The sequence below is a fragment of the Frankliniella occidentalis genome, unplaced genomic scaffold (assembly GCF_000697945.3).
Source record: "Frankliniella occidentalis isolate FOCC.00 unplaced genomic scaffold, Focc_3.1 Scaffold177, whole genome shotgun sequence".
Lineage (NCBI taxonomy): Eukaryota > Metazoa > Arthropoda > Insecta > Thysanoptera > Thripidae > Frankliniella > Frankliniella occidentalis.
This window is the reverse complement of record NW_026267303.1, coordinates 578,698-594,379: the sequence shown is the minus strand read 5'-3', so window position 1 is coordinate 594,379 and position 15,682 is coordinate 578,698. Positions and strand designations below refer to the sequence as shown.

The following is a 15,682-nucleotide window of genomic DNA, read 5'->3' as shown; positions in this document are numbered from 1 at the left end:
TCTCTCTCTCTCTCTCTCTCTCTCTCTCGCCGCCTCTTCCCCTTTCCCCTCTGCCCACGCACTAGTCGCGTCACTTCCTCCCCACCCCCTTTGTACTTCCGGCCTCCCTCCCCGCATTTTGCCCAACCCTATCCTCCCTCCCCCTACCAAATCGACCATTTTCCGCACCTCATTTCCCCCTTGCCCGTTAGAGTCGTTACTTACACCTGCACCGCCCGTCTTTGTGCTGCGTTATTCTCGAAATCCGCGAAATCCGCCCATTGTATACCGCGGGATGTATCCGGCCGTACCGTCCACGTTCTCTGGCGATGCCGCACCACCTCAGCCACGTCCGCTCCCCGATGCTGGCACGTGTGCGGCCTGATGCACTCCCCCTTTAACGATATTTACAATAACTGAAAACCACTTTCACACGTTCCCTGCGGCATGACCACTATGTGGTCACGCTCCCATGTTAAATCATAGGCATCAAAAATGAGCCGCAAGGAACGCGTCAAAGCTAGAAAACAAAGTCTTTTGTAAACATCGATGACAAAATACAACGTAAATTTACGAGGATATTTTTCAGTGTTGGTAAAGCTATACCAGTGCGCCTTTTAGGACTCTAGGCTTGCGGTCGTCCTCTGGGGGTATCAGTTTGGGCGTCGTCCAGTTAAGGAGTGCCTTGTCCAGTTTGCTAGCCTGCGGGATCATAGCGGGCAGCGGGTGGCGCAGGGCGCTGAGAGGCGAAGGGGGAGAGGAACTTGGAGGACACCCAAGAGTTGCACGACAACGACGACGAAAGGTCCCGCCGACGCAGCAAACTCATCCACTGGCCGCCGCCGCCCCACAGCGCCGCGCCGCGCCGCGCCATCTCCTGATGCGGCCAAAAGGGGTAAAGTCGCCGCGCTCGTCTTTTAATGGGGAGTCTTTAACCCCAATTACGCGTTTACTTGCGTAAGTATACGCGCTAACTGGAAAACGCCCCGTAACTGACGCGCCGAAACTGTGTAGCCCGAGGTGTGGCCCCCGCCCCCTCCCCCCTCCCTCTCCTCCTTATCCCCGACGGCAGATAATCAGGGGGCTTACCTGAGGGAAGCTCACACCGGCACAGTCGCAGCCTATGAACACATGGACAAAGACAGTTTTTCTTTGGCTTTTAAAGAACGCAGATTATTTATTCTGGATTTTTTTCTTTTAACTTTACCTCTTTTTTTCTTGTATTGCCTTTTCACTCTCTTACTGGTGGTAGCAGAAAGGGCGGCCTAAAAACGACGTTTTGTCAGAGACAGGAGTAAAAAAACGTAAGCTGTAGAAGAATAATGTGGGTCCATATCTTACAGGCGTGACTGGACCAGCCTCTAATTCGTATCAACGTGGTACACTCGCGCTCGCAAAAAAATCGCAGGTCATATGTTTTCATGCCACCCTGCGTCTGCAGGTCTGTTAACTCATGTGTGCCAGCTAACAATTTTTCTACAACGATCTGCGGTCTGCTATGAAGCATGAAGTCTCTAAACTTCGTAGTTTACCTCCAGTCTTCCAGTCTCCCGCCGAGCTTCCCCGCTCCTCGCTCCTCTCTGTGTCGACGAGGACCCTCCCCGTCGCCTAGTGTGGTCGGGTCGCCAGGAGAGTGAACTTTGACGCACACAGTCGAGTTAAAGGGATTCTTAAAGTGTCGCGTTTCTTTCCCTCCCCTCTCCCGCGCCCCCTCTCTCCCCTTCATTAGGGAGGAGAAAGAAAATAAGACAACTATATATAGGCAGACAGGGAGAGTGGGGAGAGGGTTGGTTGGGGCAAAAAGAAATAAGGGGGGGGGGAGCGGGGGTACTGGAGGACTATGGCATCTCTCTTGACCGCGGAGGAGTGCGTGGTGCCTCATGTTATGTGTGAGAGAAGAGAGCTGCTGGGGTAAAATCAGAGAAATTTTGGGTGTGGAGTTGTATACTGTGTTTTCGCGTTATGAATTTTCATGGTTTTTAAAACGTTTAGCCATCCCATCAATGCACTTAAATCACCTTGAAAAGTTTTTGAATTTTGAGCCTTCAGACCATAGGTCGGGCCACGCCGGACAGCAGGGTGCCTCCCTAAGGTCCAAGGCCCAAAGGGCCAAGGCGTGGTGGCTGTGCGGCCCCGCGGGCCCCAAAGACCCGCCCTGTCTGCCGTTGAGGGACGAGACGTGAATGGCGCGGAATATTCCCGCCGCGGTGAAAAGTTTGGCAAAGAGAAAAGGGAGAAGCTGCGGCCGACTCGGCACGGGCGGCGGCGGCGGCGCGCCTCGCCTCGCACGCACCGTCGCGTTTGAGTTATCTGGTGCGATGACATGCCGCTGAGAGAGAGAGAGAAAGAGAGACACCAGGCTGCCAAAACTCTTCGTAAAACCTGGCATTCATCTCTTCAGCCATTTCTGTTCCGGTCGCTGACACTTCTATTTTTCAAGGAAATTTTGTTTCGTCTTTTTCTTAAAAAAAGTGTCACACGCACAGTTTTTTTGTGTGTGTGTTGTGTGTTTTCTTTCTTAAGATTAGTGTTTGCCAATAAGTTTAATTTAAAACACTTGAAACAAAAAACAAACGAAAAATATATACCCTGCCCATCCAATATCCCGCATTTAGCGTATATGGCACGACTCTCTGATAACTAACTATCAAACGAACCAGTATTCTAAAGCATGGCGATTTAATCACAGAAGTGCTGTGGGGCGCGCTCGCCAGAGCGGCGCTGAGCGGCGCGCTGGCAGTCGGTGCGGACCGCCCTCAAGCGTATCACGCTCCCCGTGTGTGGCGGCGCGGACAACCCAGTTCATGGACCCTAATCGACGGGCATGTGGTGGTGGTGGTGCGCGGCATAGAGGCGTTCCGAATCGGCGTGGCGATGGGGGGAAAGAGAGAGAAGGGGGTGGGGGGTGGAGGAGGTACTGCTTGCTCGCATGGAGCTCCGCGCACAGCATTTACTCGGGTTTCACGTGATTATTTTCAACCCGCTGGCCGTTGCCCCGCCACCTACTCTCTTCTCCACCCCCCCCCTTTTCCCCTCCCCTCCCTTCACTCGCCATTAATTTCATTACTTTGCTGGCCGTTCTTTATTCACTAATAACAGGCGTTGGCTGGGCCCGTGTGGCGGGGCGTGGCCGGGCGTGGCGTCCTTGCCTTGTCAGCGCCCTCCTGGAACCGCCACACAACGCGCCCCAGAAACGTCCTGCAGTAACACATGACGGGGGGTCGAGAGAGACGGGGAAGGGGGGCAAAATGAACCGTGAAATAATGATTCGGTCGCCGGAGTTGGAGGGGGAGGGGGTGTAGCACAACATAAAATGTCTTTCTGACATTAGTAGTACACTGGGTCCAGGACAGGCGGAGAAGGGGGATTTAGTAGCTGACTTAACTCCAGACTGAGTTTTTAAGTGTCTGTAAATCTTGGACACGCAACAAAATATCACCTTGACCCCCCTTGTATATGCGTCAACATTTTACGTGAGCTGAATGTTCAACTAAAGACTAAAATCAAGAACGATGACGGTGGCAATCTCCAGTTGTCGTTGCGCCGGGCGACGCTCTGTCCGGCTCTGTCTGGGTCCCACTGGGGTCCCGGCGAGTCCCGCCCGGTCCCAGGGGCTAGATAAGTCCGGGACGACCGGGCGGGTAGGGCGTACCGCATCGTAGGCCGCCCGTCAAAGGGGAGATAATTAAAAGCACCAGGTAGAAGAAAAAAATGGGGTTCTGTTTTATCGGGGGAAAAATGAATAATGAAAGAGAAAGGAGAGGAAGAAAAAAAGGGGGCTGGAAAATGTAATGGAGTCTCGTGGTATCATTGTGGCTGCGGCTGGTCGGTAAACACAGCCGGGAGGACCGCGGCTCGAAACGCTTAATTCTGTCCGCTTAGTCGAATATTTTGTCCGGAGAAGCCAAACCTCGTTAGCTGCAGCGCCGCGTAATTTAATTTTCCCTTTTGCCGTCGTCGGTCCTGTTTGCCCAGCGACGGCAGACGCACATGACACTGGGCCGAGCATTGCGACGGAGCATACTGGGCCCATGGCTATGCAAACGAGAGGAGCGCGCGCGGGCGGGCACGTGCTGGGGCGTGGCGGCGGGGGCGGGCCGGGGACGGGGGCGCCAGCTTGGAGGGACACACCACCGCCCACCCGCCCCAATCCCACCCCCCTAACACCCCGCAGACGAGCAACACTTTACAATCGGGCTGTAAATGGACGCCTCACCCCGCGCGCTCCCGCCGCCGGCCTCCCCCTCCCCTCCCACACACCCTCCGGCGAACGGGGACGTGTTCTTCATTGTAATTTGCCCAATTTTAGAGCAAAGCTCTGGGCAGCTGGTCCGGCCGACGTTAATGCCCGGCGTATGAAGAGGCTTTACGGCTCGGGGGAAAACACGACGAAAGTAACAAGCACCCGACCGGCGACAAGCACAGAAAAGTTACGCCGATTCTCGTCTGAATAAACAACGCGGGTGCCCCGGTCACAGATTACACAGTAAAACGATGAATTGAAACTTATTTCAATAACGACCCAAATGCGATTCATATATTATATTTTTTCCGTGGAAGCGATAAAAAATTTGCACCGAATGGACATTTTTTAGCATTTTATTCATAAGGGCAGAGTTCTTTCAATGCAAGCTGGCAGACGCCTGGTAGATAGGCAAGCTTTTGGCCGCAGTGCATGGGAGTACTGCGGTGTGGCCTACCCTGAACGTCGCAGGCGCCAAACCGGAGCTCCCGTTATTTGTTGAAAGAATCTGAGAAAAACAGACGTACTTTCGTACTTTCTTGCTGGACGATATTTAAGGAAGTCGGTATTTAAAAAAAAAACAAACAAAAAAAACAGTCCCCAAGGCTGTCTAAGAAATGTGTACACATGATTGCATGAAATATGGGATTTCACATGATTTCAAGGATTTTGGATGGTATTTTAGAAGATTTCACGTCAAGTCCTGCTGGTATGCCGTCTGACTTTGAAGAACTCATGATTTCATCGGATTTTAAAATATTTGGATGGATTTTACAGAATTTCTGTGGATTTGACGAAATTTCGGCAGTATTTGTGAGAATTCAGTGGATTTCGCATGGCATTTAATTTGAGTAGTTTTCTGGCTAAAACTTACTGGCAATTACGCGTGATTTTATGATTTATACAGGTGGTTCTCAGATGATTTCGGAAGGATTTCAGGGACTGTGTACACTTGATTTCAGAAGTGGTGGTCCCCTCGGCTTTGCCCCGTGCGGGTATGCATATGCATCCCGTCCGCTTGCAAGAAACCGGTACATTGTAAACAGAGAAAAATGGACAGCGTTGATCTACCCACCCTACACGCATGTTAAACACCGACTCTGATTCCGGCGCCTCACCAGCTCCCCCATTTCCTTTATTGGTTGTGTTAGGAGTAAAGGTGTGACGTATTGAAGTTGGTGCACGAGCGGATACGGAGCGTGACATCAGCGGACGCGCAGGTCGTGTGTTGTGTAGGTACACAGAATGGTGTTGGTCCAGGAGTGAGTTACCTGGGAGCGCTGGGTCAACACACAAAGCCGTCGACAGCATCTCGCCCGCCTTCAGGCCTTCAGCTCCATCTCACTCGCTCTCCCTCGCCCGCCTTCTCCATCGCACTCGCTCCTCCTTGCACGCTTCTTCACTTTCCCCTCATCTGCGCGACAAATTCCTCCGCCATTCTGGAGTGAGTGCTATTGCGGAGCGAACACTGTAAACTGAAGTGCAGTGATGAACCTAAGTTCCATTATGCGTTAACGCAGGGGTCGCAAATTAGCGGCTCCCGAGCCGAGAGCCGCGCACCTCTTGCGTTCGGCTGGAGCCGAGGTTCCCGAGAGCCACGCTCTATGCCGAGCCGAGGCCCTATGTGTTCGTGTCTGTCTTTGTCTCACTCATTGAGTGGAAAATATCATCGCATGCATTGGAATGAGATTCCTAACACTCAAGTGCAATAATTTTCACACACTTTTTCAGCGATAAGAAAATAATAATCCACTTTTTGACGAGCTAGTATTGTATTTTGTACTGCAATAAGAGATATATAGCTTTAAAAGCCAGCGTCATTGCATTTCGCAAGCAATGCTTAATGGCATTTTAGAGAGGTATTCTTTTTGTCGCACCCACAGGTGCAATTTCACATCTGAGCCATTATTGCTTCGAATTGTTTGAAAATGATCGCACTTCAGATTCTAGAGAGAGGAGCCTCCTGCGGCCGGGGTTGCAGACGCGTCCGGACGGTGAGCTAACCGTCCTACCCTCATAAGAACAGAAAGGGACTGTTTGTTCCACGTCTACACGGTGACAGTTGGTTCTTGGAGACGGAAGCGCAACTGCCTAGAACAGCGCGCGCTCTGCTTAAAAACCCGCACTCTGCTTGAAAACCGAGCAAACTGCTTGGAAACTATAGAGCGCATCGGTTTACAAGCAGATGCGTTCCAGTTTCTAAGCAGTTTGATCTGTTTTCAAGCAGAGTGCTCGGTTTTCAAGCAGATTCATCGTCGTGCAAGCAGGTTTCGGTTACAAAGGGCAAAGTTCTCCAAGCTGCCGCCTAATCACTGTGAAAAAAGTAGGTAGGTTTACTGGAAAATTTTCCTTGACGCAAGTTGTAAAATTACACTTAGTAATCGTAAAAATACATGCAGTATGTATTGACTATCGACTTCAAATCCCTTGGCGAGTATAAAATGTGCTGTCGTAAATTTGCAACTTAAATTATAATTCGAGTTTACAATTTTTGTAAATTTACGACGATATTTTTCGCAGTGATCAGTTTGACCGGTTTTCAATTTAAACCCCACTTTGCTTGGAAATTACCACATTTCCTTGGAGCGCGAAGTCTTCACTTGGAAACAAAGAAGCACCGCGCCAAGCACCCACTTTTACCGTGGTAGTATTACTTGCTGTTACTTGTCCATATCGTATCTTGTGTTGACTCAACTATCTGATGGCACTCAATTTCAACGAAAAAAAAAACAGCGCGGTCCGGCATGTGGTGGCACTTGATCGTGTGAGACCTTTACCCCTCCCGCCCTTTTCGCGCATCTCCCTCCCCTCCCTCCGCCGCCTCCCACCACTCGGCGCTCGCGTCCCGACCGGCGCTGCCGGGCCGGGCGCTGGCAGACGGAGCCGGCCAGACAGAGCAGGCAGCAGCGGGCGGAGCGACGCGGCCGTAGAGCGCGCCGGCCTCTCACACGTGCAGCGGACGCCGAGGGAAGTCCGGCCCGCGCGCGCGCGCCCGGGCGTGCTGTGGCGCGACATGGAGTGACTGTGTGACGGTGCGAGTGACTGTGGCAGTGTGACGGCGTGACAGTGAGACAGTGTGTACCCGTGGACAAGTGCACCCGGTCAGAAGGATACCGCAAGAGGATCCCGCTGGGGGCCAGGCCGGCCCCCCGGCCTCCCCCAGAAAAGCAGCCCCCCAGAAGCATAAAGGTAAACTATTTTGTAAAATGAATAACGAGCAAACACCTGCCGGAGAACTGCCTACACATACAACAATATGCCTGATATGCAAATAGGTTATAGGTCTGTTGCTCAAATGATTTTAATATCATTTTCTCAAGTAAATTTTCTGGACAACCGTTTATGAACAAACATTGTTCCACCAAAGTGACGCACGTTCTTACCAGTATGAAATTTAAAAATGCAAACCGGAGTAATTGCACTTCTTTTTCTTCCCATTTTTTTACGTTATTTAAAGCAAATTTAACAATTTTATGTACAGAAATTTTTGATTGTGGCGGAAGTATTTTTCGAGTTAACTGTGTCCATGAGAGCGTGTAACTTTGGGTACAGAGTATTGCCGGCAAGTTTGGTCCCCCGCGGGAGACACTCGCGCGCGGAGAAGGCAGAGAAGGGAATCTTTGGGATTTTTTTCTCGCCTTTACTTTCGTGTTTGTGCGCGTATCTTTGTGTTATAGCGAACGTGTGTGAGTGAGTGGGCGCGCGGAAGTCCTCCAACAAGTTAGTCGCACAAATAGCAAAAGCCTCGGGTCGAGGTGGGCCGAGATAGGTCGACTCCTAACGCAGCCTCTCTCTCTCTCTCTCTCTCTCTCTCTCTCTCTCTCTCTCTCTCTCTCTCTGTGTCTCTCTCTCTCTGTGTCTCTCTCTCGCTGTGTCTGTCTGTCTCTCTCTCGCTCTCTGTCTCTCTCTCCGTCTCTCTCCCTCCCTCCCTCTCTCTCCCCTCTCTCTTCTGTCTTGCGTGCTCAGCAGTTTAGTTAGCGGTTTCGATCCTGCTTAAGACGTGTGGCGACTGGATTCAGCGTTCCATAGCTAAAGCATACGTTAATAGGTCTTCAAACTTTAGACCTTTAGACCCGTATACTATGTGCACATAATTTAGTTCGAGCTGTTACCAGCAGCAGGCCTGTTAAACGACTGTCGGGATTTGCCGCTTTAGAGAAAGCCAGGAAGGCCAAGAGAACCAGAAAAAAACTTAGGGAATCACAGGAAGATCAATATAAGAGAAATAAAACCGCAAGATGACGTCTTTAAAAACGTAGGAAAACCCTTGAAAACCTAGGAAGCCCTAATAAAATTTTAGTACCCAGAAATTCTCTCGTTAACCAAGAAGACACGTAGAAAACTCAGGATAACCAGGAATCCCTACTTCAGACCACAATTGGGGACCCCCCGATTAAATCAATATGCGATAAACCAACAATCAGTAAATGTGAATGTGACGATACGGTGTTTGAACAACAGTGCGCCTGCGCCGGCACCGCGAAACAAACGGCACGTGCGCAAGTTGTGCACACCTGAGTCTGAAAACTGAGCACAAACTTATCACAGCAGGTCTGCAGCTATGGTTGTTGGTGTAAAGGCTCGACCAATCAAGGACGTGTATGTGCTGCCTGCGCTATTCTTCTTTCTCTGACAGCTGAATACACTGTTCTGTCCGAGGGGGCAACAACTCCGGGAACCATAAGTTGTACACCTGACGGGGTATCATCAGGATAAAAATTGATCACACTGGAAAAACAAAGGTGCTATCTAATACCTTTTTGTGGCGTTAGTGAAATAGTGCCGTTCCAAAGGCGTGACTGGCCCCTAAAGGTGCCACTTTTGGCAAGTTTAGTACCTTTACAAAGGCATTAGTGCAGTAGCACCTTTAAAAGGTGTTATATAGCACCTTTGTTTTTCCAGTGCAAAATCAACAGAAATCGCATAAACCCCTCGGTTTTGTCCGTGGAAGTATCATGAAGATAGCGATGAGCCAATAGAACGATTTTGTACTGAGAATCGAAACAAAAAAAAGTAATATTGATGAGCGAGAATCGACTGAAATGTGTGTGTGCGCGCGCGCGCTCGCCTGTGTGTGTGTGTGTGGGGGGGGGGGGGGGGGGGGGGGGGGGGGGGGGGGGGGGGGGGGGGGGGGGTAAGCGCCGACCTTAGATGGGATCTCCCGCGAGTTAATCTGACTAGCGTCTGACGCTCGGTCTGACGCGCTGAGGCTGCGACGAAGCGCGCTCGTCGGGCAGGTTAGAGAGCTATGCAGTGCCGGCTCAGGCTGGGATGGGCCCATGGCCAGCCCGCGACAGACACACTGCAGGAAATTATCTTTGGGACTTTTGCTGTAAATTGTAGCTTTTTAATGAAATTGAAATAACAGGTTTTAACCTGATACAGTACATACTTTAGAACGACACCTACCCCGCCCCGCCCCCTTCCTCAATTTCCCCCAACACGCCCGCACTGTTAGATTCCTGCAAAGCAATCCTTTCAGTATTGGGATTTGTCCCGGAAAACGCAGCTACTTCAGGCTCAGAACGCACTTTCAACTCGATTCAGTCAGTGAACGTTGTCCGACAGCGTTCAAACTTCTCACAGTGCCTTTTATAGGAAGGATAGGGTTCTGTGAGGAGGCGGAATAATGTGCAAATACCTCTCTGCCCATGACACTTGCCATATTTCGTGACATAACCCCCCTGTCGTAGGCAGGACTTCCTAGCGTCACACAGCGCCGACCGACACTATAATTATCTCGGTAACCTTTTGTCTGTTTCATCGACAGCTGACGCGAGTGGCAGGCAGGCAGGCAGTCCGATACCACATTATCGGGATTATACGGCTGAGAGATTAAGTCTGCGGACGTGATAAATAAGCTGCCGGCACGCGCGTCTATGTGTCTGTTTATTTTTGTCTGTTGGTCTGTCTGTGTGCCTATCTGTTTACATGCCTGTCTGTGCGTATCATTACCTGTCCGCTGTAACGAATCAGCTTTGTTTAAACATTTCATTTTCATAGCCATTTCTTTTTTAAATCACGCGCAATATTTAGCTTTTGTTGTCATAAAGTTTTGCCTTGTTGCGGGGTGCTATCTAAAAAGCAGTGGCCTCTTTATTGATAACATTTGTGCAAATCGAAGAGGCCAAAGTTTTCCTTTCATTCAGAGTGCTCTTTTAAAGGAGACCATAGGTTTTACAATGCGGGGGTGATGTAACAGTTAAGAGGAAAAAAGAATCGAGAGCGTCGCGTTCTGGGCTTGAATCCAATTCCAGTGAAGGTCCGGCTGATATGTGTGCTCACCAGTGCGAGCATACCCGCAGTAAAACCTCCTGTTTGCGTGTTTTAAGGTGCGGGAAGCGCCCGCGCACATGTGCCCACACTGTCGATCAGACTGAATAGCTGAACGTAGCGGCTCGCGCTTCCAGCTATTCGGGCGCAATGTGCAATGCCCTGAATAGAGAGCGAGAGAGAGGGAGAGGGGAGGGGATGCGATCGGATGCGAACGGTTGGGGTTTGGGTAGTATCGAGCTCGTGTAGCAGCGGAGCTATGCTATTGTGGAGTGATGACAGACATCGAAGCGGACAGGGCGGACACTCACACATGCACACCACTCGGGCAGGACATGCATATGTGATCAAGTTTGTTCGAAGAAATGAAAGAAACAATAATTAGAAAATCGAGCGATGTACATTTGAATTTTGAACAGGCGAGATCGACCAAATCATTCAAGTGCCACACATCAGGGTACAAGGTGGCTGAGGGGTCGGAGGGTGTAGTGTACGTGGGGCCTCTTTGTTTTCCGTTTTGCCGGGTCGGAGGGAAAGAGAGGGGTGGGGGTATATTTGAGGGGCTTTGAGGGGCTTGGCAAACATTTGTAAGGCTACGAAAAATGTAGTTCAATTGTATGGGTGGAGCGAGTAGGCAACCCGCCCACACTCGCGCGTGCGGGACAGGATAACTACAGAAGTGTGCGGAGGTTAATCAGCCACTCACCTGGGTATTTCCTAAAATTAAAATATTTTTTTTCGTAGCCTTACAAATGTTTGCCAAGCCCCTCAAAGCCCCTCAAATATACCCCCACCCTCCTCTTTCCCTCCGACCCGGCAAACGGAAAAACAAAGAGGCCCCACGTACACTACGCACACTACGCACAGCTCACGCGCGCTCATGCAGCAACGTTGTGTGCTGTGCGCCGCCCTCCTCGTCCCTTCTCCTTTTCCCGAGCGCTGCCTTGGCCCTCTGCTCTGCACTACTCTACATCCGTGCCGTGGCGCCCCTGCGGGCGGCAGCGCCGCGGACGGAGCCCGACGGCGGGCGGGTGAGATTTCTCAAAAGACTGAGAGCAGACCGAGAGAGTCCCTCTCAAAAATGAAGCTAATAATAAGAGACGGCGGTGACTTTACGAGCGAGGCGTAGCGGCGGAGCGAGGGGAGGGATGCGGGCGATCTTCGGCTGAGCCGAACAGGGCCGCCCGCTGTAGAGAAGAATATTGATCTGCTCTGGCGACGTGCTCCTAAGCCACTTAACACGTTGCCAGGCGAGCATTTCATTCATAACTTTTGCACTGAAAGTCACTCTTTGTGACATATAAGGTCTGTCACTCGGAGCGCCGTTGCCGCTTTGCTTGCAAAAACTTTGGCAGTCCCTTTTGACTGCCAAATTTTGTCGTCTGTCGTCTTCTTGATCTTACATACCCATTGACGTGAAATTCTTCACATTTGTTTACCCAGGGTGGCTTTGAAATATTTTGTGTTTCGTTGGGTGGGTGGGTTGGGGGCATTCTGTTATCAACTCAGACCTTGTATAGATTTGGAATAAAGGACGGAAAGGCACAGAAGCACAAAGTCGATACCGCCCTCATGTCGCATGGCGCATAGAGTGCTTCCGATGTGCTGATTGGAGCGCTGAAGATGGGAGCATGGTTCGGCTTCACAAATGATTCAAAACGCGCCAGAAAAACACACAGCAAAATATTAATCCTGTCGACGCTATTCAAGGTGCGAACAAGAAAGGAAAGAAAGTGAAATCAATTTATTCTGCACACCCTGAGTGCACAGCACACACGAACAAGATACGCCCGACTTGTATTTTCTCGGCAAAGGGAAACTTTTGTGCTAACTCGGCGGGCGGCGTGTAGAGATATCGGCAGAACTTCTCGCGGCGAAACCGAAAAATGCGTGCCGACACGGAGGGACCCTCTAATATGCTGATTCCTAAGCGAACAGTGGGCCGCGCAAGGAGAGAGCCCCGCGATGTTTGTGCCCTTGAGGAAATGGGCCGTGTGTGTGTGTGTGTGTGTGTGTGTGAGAGAAAGGGAGGGCGCGAAAGCAGTAAAATGGGCAGGGGACGAGTAACAAGTATTGATGGACGTGAACGCCCTGGCCCAACAATCATCCTCGGTAGATATGTGTCGCGTAGTCTAACACTTGACAGGTAAATAAGTTTCGCTTGCTTTGTGTGGTGGTCAATACATAGGCGTGCGATCGAGCTTTTGTCTGTCACTCACGCACACCTCAACGAAAAAGTATATATATAAATAATTAGTGTGTGCGTGTGTGTACGCGCTAGAATGAACGTAAAGCCTAACATCAACAAGCCGGGGCGCCGGAATTTGAGATTGGATTCCAATGCTTCTCCTCCTCCCCATCCAGGAGCGCGCCTCTGATGGGATGGCGCGGCGGGCTGGCGCCGTGATAGCGAGCCGGCGGAGGGGCCCCGCCAGGCCGCGGCGGATGAGAGTAATATTGTGTACGTTGGGGCCGAGCGAAGGTATCTGCAATCGACTGAACCGTGGCAAAGGGAAGCGGCGCCGCTCGTCCCCGCGCTGGGGGGGGAGGGGGGGGGGCGGTTTGGCGCCCTTCGGCCGCGTGGCGCCTGACGGTAGCCTACGGCTCCCTATCGCGTTCAATCTCTATTCGCAGCCCGTGGTGCAAATAATGACGCCTCCCGTGGTGGGTTGCAGACCCGCCCTCTCCCTCTTCTCACCTCCCTTCCACCTCCCCTCTACCTTTCCGTACCCCCCCCTCCCCTCTACCTCCCCTCCACCTTCCCCTCCCCGCACAGTGGTCGGAAAGGCCCGATTAGCCCGCCAAAATTCGTTTAAGTCAAGTTGGGCCGGCGAAGTCCCGACTTGTCTCGTCGAATAAGCAATGTTTCACTAACTCTGGCGCGAAATATTTCCAAAATTGGCCGAACGGTTCCGGAGATATGGCCCGACAAACATGACCGTTTCTCTCTTTGAGCTTTACCCAGATTTGTCATATCCAATTATTAAAGACGCTGGGGTCCCCAGTTGAGGCCGTGGGTGGACTCTGTCGCTTGCGTCTGAGTCTTCATGATAGGAACATACTTTCTCAGTGTTTTTCGTCCATCCCAACTAACCTACTTGGTCCTAACAGTCAATATTTCCAAATCATTATTTATTGTACTTTTGTGCACTTTTGATAGGACCGCAAAACTTTGTGTCGCGATGTGTCAACCGGATACCAGCGTTAAATTGTTCCTTTGGGTACTAGTAACAAAGTACAACAGAGTTTACCTGCCACTTTTTGCCACTTTGGGTACAAATGGGAGACAAACATGATCCAAAACCGACATTCAGCGCGCGCTGATGCGAGTGAAATCCATAACATCTCAGCCAAACCTTGTCCGATTGTGCTCAAATGACAAGTAATCATACGCCTTCGCTATTTTTCCAAATACAAACGCATTTATCTACATTTTTCTCGGTGTTTCCCTATTTTCTCCGAATTTTGGAGAGAATTGTCGAAAATGGGTGAAATTCGTCGGAAATCGTCGGAAATCGAATAAACCCGGAAAAAATCAGGAGAACACCGTTAGAAACGGCATCAGCAGTACCCAAAGCCCCCGTACACGAGTTTTTACGCTTGGGGGACCGGCCTTAAGCCTTGACAATCTGTGTTAACTAATTTACGGATGCCCCCTCGCAAAAAATACCGTAAGATTCGGTATCAGCGGTACTCAAAACCTCCGTACACGAGTTTTTACGTTGATAATAGCACTCCTTCTATTTTGGCGGGCTAATGAGGCCTTTCCGACCACTGTGCCCCGACCCGCTCGTTGCGAAAGGACGAGCACTAAATTGATCTAAACAGTAGGTAATTTAATAATAATTTTACATTGCGTACACGGTAAAGGATAAAAATTTGACAGCTTTTTGACAGCGACAAAGTATTTTTTGTGCGACTGATCCGCGTTTTCGAGTCTTGTTAATTTTGGCTTTTTAGGTGTCGGAAATGTACGTCTGGTGTGGTCCATTCTACAGAAATGACCGCAAAAATACTGTGCATGGATTGCGATGGATTGTACGTGTAGATTTTATAGGGATGTTCAAGACCTTAACTAACGGATAATGTACCCAGAATCACCCTTTCGCTTGGCAGGGTGATGGGGCTAAGTGTGGGGCAGAGGGAAAGAGAAAAGGTGGCATGGAGGGGGGGGGGGGGCTGTAAAGTTTGACGATCTGCCGACACCACTATGCTGTGCTCCTCTGCCTGTTGGTTGGGTGGGTCGCTCAATTGTGATGAATCGGGCTGATCATGCGAAACGTAGTACTTCCACTGCCCCGTCAAACATTCCACCGAAAAAGTTATAAAAACAAACAGGTTACTCGTTCTTCACTACCAATTTCCTTTTTCTCAGAATTTTATTCCTTGTTTTATAACGAATGAGCTAGTAATCGTTCTAAGAACAGCTGCCGAGATAATGAATCACGGGTTTGGCAACATTTGGCTGTCTCAGTCCCAATTGCACCACTTCGTCAGGCCCGATCCCGATGGTGCATTCATGCAGGTGGCCTGTATGGACCTTTACTGGTCCCCCGCTCTCTCCCTATTATCAGTTGGCTCATGCATTGCAAGTGGTTCTAGTTTTCGAATTCGCGCCCTATGCCCCCCCCCCTCCCCGCCCGGCGAGGGGTAGCTACACGGCTTGCTGTGTCGCTCTCTGACATTTACATTTGGCCGGGTCGGGTCCGGCCTGTCCCATCCTCCCCCCCCCCTCCACATATGCAGCAGTCCATTTGTCAGCGAGCGCGTTGCATGTTCCCTTGACAGGCGCGTTTGCCCGGGGGCGTGGCTAGCCGGGGCAGGCAACCTGTTACACATCGGGCTGATTCTGCTGGCCGATAATAACGACAAAATGAACGGAGCAACAGTGGCATGTCAGTTGGATCGATTCCTTGGGAAACGTAGGAACATGGTTATTACGACCCTCCACATTTCGCCAAAGTGACAAGGTTGAAAGGAAATCCTCTGGAAACTTTTAAAAGTAGTTGAGAGTAACGCCTAGGAGCTCTCACGAGACAAAGAGAGAGAGAGAGAGAGAGAGAGAGAGAGAGAGAGAGAGAGAGAGAGAGAGAGAGAGAGAGAGAGTGTGTGTATGTCAGCTGCGCTGCTGTATCGCGTGGGGGAGGTCAGGCGGGTGGTTCACTCGTCTATATCGTCTGCTTGACG

At 50.7% G+C, this 15,682-nt stretch overlaps 1 protein-coding gene across 2 annotated transcripts in view; it reads left to right on the top strand.

Moving 5' to 3' along the window:
• LOC127750358 (probable G-protein coupled receptor No18) overlaps positions 1–15,682 on the top strand; it is an 87,744-nt gene that overhangs the window by 8,497 nt on the left and 63,565 nt on the right. Inside the window, exon 1 of one of the 2 annotated variants that reach the window (XM_052271870.1) lies at positions 7,100–7,411. The exons of the other annotated variant lie outside the window; for it this stretch is intronic. The gene's annotated coding sequence lies outside the window, so the exon portion shown is untranslated. Of the gene's footprint in view, positions 1–7,099; positions 7,412–15,682 lie in introns of those variants that run through there. 2 annotated transcript variants of the gene reach the window in all.